The sequence below is a fragment of the Hakea prostrata genome, unplaced genomic scaffold (assembly GCF_041222555.1).
Source record: "Hakea prostrata isolate BN-2017 unplaced genomic scaffold, UWA_Hpros_2 contig_33, whole genome shotgun sequence".
NCBI lineage: Eukaryota > Viridiplantae > Streptophyta > Magnoliopsida > Proteales > Proteaceae > Hakea > Hakea prostrata.
The window spans coordinates 349125-355197 of NW_028291152.1; the positions used below are offsets into that span (position 1 = coordinate 349125).

General features: G+C 39.6%; 1 pseudogene; it reads right to left on the reverse strand.

Annotated features, from left to right (window-relative positions):
- Positions 1 to 650: 650 nt before the first annotated feature.
- LOC148999154 (putative CCR4-associated factor 1 homolog 11 pseudogene) lies at positions 651 to 1643 on the reverse strand (annotated as a pseudogene).
- Positions 1644 to 6073: the final 4430 nt, after the last annotated feature.

Below are 6073 nucleotides of genomic sequence, written 5' to 3' on the forward strand. Positions count from 1 at the left end.
GGTTTGTTGGATGATCCAGATTTTGTTTCCAATTTTGACCATCAATGTATGTTGTTTCTCGTTATTCAATTTTATTGTGAAATTCATCCAGAAAAAAAGTTTATGTAAAAAAGTTGATTTGGGTAAGTCTTGGGTCTGATACTGCAAGAACTGGTCATGAATGAGAGATTATGCATTCCGCACCAATAATGAGCTTTGACCATAGATGATTTCTTCTGTAAATTATTTCTTTCACGAGCTTGAAAGCTGAGCAAGTCACAAATATAATTTTCATGGTAGAAGAGATCATACAGAATAACCATTGGTTATAAAAGCAATTAGAATTAACAATTTCCTCTTCATATTATGCAGTGCCAGAAAGTTAAACAAATTTATATTTCTTGTGAGCTGCGATTTCAAATTGACAAAGCAAATAAAATATTGATGGATCTGGTGACAAAGAATAATGAATAATCGAGAGACTAACAATCTTAATTAAAGGAATAATATTAAATATAACGCTAACTTTGTCCATGAACTGCAGCTTTCCTTACAAATTAAGGGTACAATAACAAAGTTTACATCTAAATATTAGAATTCACATTGAAACGGTAAGATATTCAAGTCGTCAATCAGAGTCCATGAATAAGCTCTACGAACCAGAATCACTATCAAGCAGATCGCATTCCAATGAAGCAAGGATAAGCAGGTTGCATTTCGGTGAAGCCAGGATCCACAGGCACAATGAGTAAACCACAACTAACAGGAAGCATGAATGGAGCAAGTACTATGCTACCAAGAATCAGAGGTGCTGCTAGTGTTGCTGGCTTAGGATCAATATCAAGTCCAAACAAAATACTGGCTCCTTCAACTTTTTCAGTGCCTCTTGGGATAATTTTCTGAAAAACATTCCAGGTTAACAAACTATCAGAACCAGCACGGTGAGCATTCCCAGTTCTACGTTTCACTCCATATGTTCCAGCCACACGTTCCAAACCACCATAGACACCATTATAAGATTTGATAATCTGTTTCAGGTCATAGACTTGCACCCCAAAATATGAACTCATAAGCATGTAAAATCCAGCTAGATCATCTGGTAATGGCTTCCTCGTAAGAACTTTCAGCAGATATGCAAAATCATATGCGCCATGAAACGTAATCCATCTAAACCAATTTGTACGGTGAAACACCAAACCAGATGAAAACAACAACTTACAGAAATGTAAAGAATCAACCCCCTCTCTCCTGTTCTTTTCAAAGTCTATACCTTGTTTCTTGAGAAGTTCAATGGAATCTGATGAATATCTGTCACTTGAAATATCAAAATCTTTGAAGTTGAACTGCCAAACCACACGATGACCTCCAAATGCAGGGATATCACCGTTCAAATTAGTAATAGTGAACCCAAGTTGGATGAGGTGGAGTGAATCCACATTGGCCTTCATAAGTTTATACCGCTCAGATGAACTCATGCTGTGGTTGGGTTTGGTCGGATGAATTACAGTTCCCGGAAACTCCGTATCTATGGAAATAAACGCACCAAAGTTGGTAGCAGCTCTGATCCGACTGAACTCATACTCGAGATTATGAGTCCATACATCCACGATCTCAACATTTTCATCAGAAATTATGTTCGATTCAGACGATGAGGAGAATACCATGTCCCAGAGGCTCTTTGGATGCACCACCCTAATCAATTTGTTACCAGCTCCTTGCATCATCATCATCTCACTTCGTACAAATTTCAGAGAAAGAAGAAAATTTGAGAGAAAGAGGGAGCGACTGAAGCAAAATTGAGAGAAAGAGGGAGAGGGGAGTCTTGTGTTAAAAGCATTGAACAGGATCGTTGGTTGTGTGCTTAAATACAAAGTAAAGCAGGACTGTTTTCCTAATTGGATTCGAAAACCGATTTTTACTGGGTTTCCTCTGTAATTCCTTTCTCTACAATTTCCTGTAATTCCTTCACAGGATTGTACCATGTGGCATTTAAGTAATCCAACGGCTACCCAACAAACTAGAGTTTAAATAAAATTCAAATTTATGGGTGGGTTTAAATAAAATTCAAATATATTTTTAATTGGATAACCATTGGATTATATAAATGCCACATGGCACAATCCTGTGAGGGAATTACAGGGAATTGTAGGGAAAAGAATTACTGAGGATGTGGATCCGTTTGTTCATATAGTTTTTCAAAAAATATCCGAGCTGGAAGTAGTTTCCTAATCGGATTTTAGAAATTTCTACTTTTTGTTTATTTTGAATTTAAAAAATATTATTAACAAAAAAAAATTCTTTAAAAATATTACATACATATTCATATTTACTTTTTGGATAAAATACAAATATATATATATATATATATATATATATATATATATATATATATATATATATATATATATATATATATATATATATATGATTTTATAATGATTTAAATACTAATATAAAATTTATATCTAATATCTAATATCGAGTCTGATCACCTCCCCGTTAAGGGAGCGGGGAGAAACAGTGTGCCCTTTTATGGTTTTTTATCACATAATAGGGATCGGCCCTCTGAGAATAAATATTTAAATTGACGAAAAATGGAACCCAGTGGACTTTACCCCCATTTATGTGGTTAAAAACCCTCAAGAAACCGCATTGTTTTCTCCTAATGGAGAGGTGATCTGGACCTCTAATAAATATTTGAGGCTTGAATCTATGAAAACTTTATAAAAGTTTCATTAGGTTGCTAAGTCTATTGTTACATTTGATTATATAATATAGAATAATAATAAAACGACATCGACATGAGCCATGGTGGTTTACGCCTCAAAAGCAGCCACTAGTCCGGTATCACCTGCTTTTATTATTCCTAATAAGAAAAATATTCAACATGTGCTTCTTAATTTATGAATTTTCAGGTGATTTATTTCACAAACCAGTTGTAGGAACGAAATGTTCATAACTCGTTGAGGATAGTTTTGCTTACACAATTGAGTTTCAATCAAGTCATGCTTAAACCTTCAATTATTTTCCTTCAATATCCTCTAGCTCCTTAGACTAATGGTTCGCCAATATGACTTATATGCATTGGACAACAACAATTGTGTTTGCTAGTCCACCCAATCATTCCATACATGCTACATGCTAGAAGCCGTTTTTTTATTTTTATTTTTTATTTTTTATTTTGTCGTTCACTCTTCTTTTTAATAACGCATGCTATAATCATTTATATCATAGGAAAGATCCAAGTCCATACAAGTATACGAACATACATGTGGTCTGCTTCACCTAAAGAAAAAATTATTGTGTAAGTTTTGATAATATACAAGGATTCGAGTGTACCTTATATATGAACACTCTTAAGTGTTTTAGAAATTTATTTATACAAAATACAAGGATTTTTATTTGGCCCAAATCTCTTATATAGAAGTTGGGCTGAGTGTATTGCAAGTACTTTTATGACATATTTTATACAGGGTTGACCCTTTTAAAAGTCTAATATCTCAGTTTTATTTACATAAAAGGTCAATTTTAAGGAGTAAAATTCTATGCCGTGGGCTTGGGCCAGTGTGGTTTACTGTGCCAAATCTATTTATACTAATGATTTTATTTAAGAGTCTTAAGAGCTTCAAATTTTGTTGGGCCAGGCTATATTAAGGCTTGACTCTATAGCTTGAGCTTGATTAGGGCTACAATAGGGATGGGTTTGGTTGGGCTTTACAAAATCCAATATCAGCCACAAATGTTCTTAACAAAGTCTTGTTTTGGTCTAACTTTTACTTAGGGCCTACAAATTTTATCATTAACCTTGAACCTTGATGGGTCAAGTCGAGATCAACCCTGGTCGATTGTTCCTGATTGGGCCAGTTAAGGATGGGTTGGCCTTGACTCGAATTGGTCCTGCCCTTTCTCATTGTCCCCGACCCAACCCTGAGACTCATTAGCACTGCCTAGCACGACGTGACATTGACTCAGGGTAAAATGTTCTAGCCTAGGCCCTACCATACCAATTTGATCCTAGCCTAGTCTTGGTCAGGCCTAGCTGAACATATTGGTCCTAAAGGTTGGACATACCATGGCATGTTTAGTATTCAGTCTAGTCTAGTCTCGAGCCATGTTGAGCCATGTTGGTCTTGAACTACAATTGGGCTACTATAATGGGATATGATTTGTGTACATTATGGCGGCAGACTTGGCGACACGAAACGGCCACCCAACTTAAGATTTACAAAAAGTTGATGAAATATCGCCGATAATTTGTTAACAAACGATTTTTTGGTGATATATTGCGAAATTCATGATATTTAGCTGAATTTCATTCAATTCTTCAGCAATTTTTCATTCAATTTTGCCATTTTAACCCTATTTTGCTCAAACTTCAAAGAAACTTCAAGGCCCAAAGTGACGTAGGACCTCTAGTGTGAAGTCCCATTAACCCTAACCTGGACAACCTATTTGTTTTGGATGAAGAAGAGCTTGATTGATGTTTGACCTTGAAGTTGGACCTTGAGTACAGTGTTGTTATCTTTGGAAGGTCTTAGGAAGTCAAGGGAGGCCCCCCGGGGGAAACCGGGGGGGGGGGGGAGGGGGGGGGGGGGGGGGGGGGGGGGGGGGGGGGGCCGCCCCACCCGGAGGGGGGGGGGGCCCGGCCCCCCCGCTTGGGGGGGCGCGGGGGGAGTGGGGGGTGGGGGGGGGGGGGGGCGGGGGCCGGGCCCCCGCCCCCGCCCCCCCCCCCGCCCCCCCCGGCCCGGGCCCCCCCGCCCCCCCCCCCCCCCCCCCCCCACCAAAAAAAAAACACCCCCCCCCCCCCCCCGCCCTCGAGTGATCAACCTCCCACATAAACAATAACATAATCATGAACAATCATAACAAGAGTGCGGAAGATAAATCATAGATCCAATAAAGAAAGAATGAATCATAAATGAATCGGAATAATAGATATAATCGAGTATCAAGCAGATAAGTAAAGTGAGGCAAAAATCCCACTTTACAACCAGCGGAAAAGTAGCTCTAAAGAATAAACTAGACAAAACCTAATCCCAGTAGCAAGTACATTGGGTAACTAAATTGTTCTCCACTTTATAGACAACATCCTTGTAAGTGTAAATCTCATAAATGGCACAAGGACGCTTCCACTCAATGGTCGGACTAAGCATCGTACGGAGCATAACCACTCGCGGGATCTTCGAGTAATTGTGGTAACCGCAATCACCTTCCCGGAGATATGCCTCTTCGCCTTGCGCTTCTTCATAGGGACCGTCATAGTACTCAGTACCTGCAGGGATAGTCTAACAACATTGTACAATAAAGGAATGAGTTTCAAAGAAACTCGGTAAAGCGATTAAAAATCCATAATAACATAAATGGCAGGATTCCAGAACAAACATAAATGCAATATGATATGAGACAAGCAATGAATGAATGAATCTAACTCTATGTATGCTGGTCTCTATTGGCAGACATGCTTTAAGTCATAGCACCGTACTTCTTTAGGAAAGTCCACTCACATCCTCAACCATTTAAGATATCTTGGATTCTCTCACGGATCATTTCACCGGTCTTGAGCAGCCGATTGGTAATGGGTCCTTCATCCCTCGGGACAAACCTTGGCGGGGGGTTAAGTCAACACACCTCTCTCACAACCATTTGGTATAAGTGCTTGGCGCATGTCGGGGTAAAACCTAGCCAAATGCAAGTCTTCTACTTAGTTACATCAAGTCGGATCCAGATACGTCCATTCCTCGTCCCCGACGATCCTTTCCGGTATCCTTCACACTAGAGTCCTCATAGTCCCTGACTACGGACTCACCAACCCTATTGATCATCCACATATGGTAAACGGGAAGCTCTCACGTCCTCTCACGGGTTGGTTACCGGTCTTAAGCGCCCGTGAGCCCAAGTCTAACCATATGCAACCCTACCAATAAATGGCCCCCACAATGTGATTCCTGTCCTCTCACGGGTTGGTTACCGGTCTTGAGCACCCATGAATCCCCATTGCTACCACGGGTCGTTCGGTCTCAATACCCCTCCGATTAGGGTCGACATAACAGGACATCCTAGCCAAACACTACTAGACAATCCTAGATATGTCATC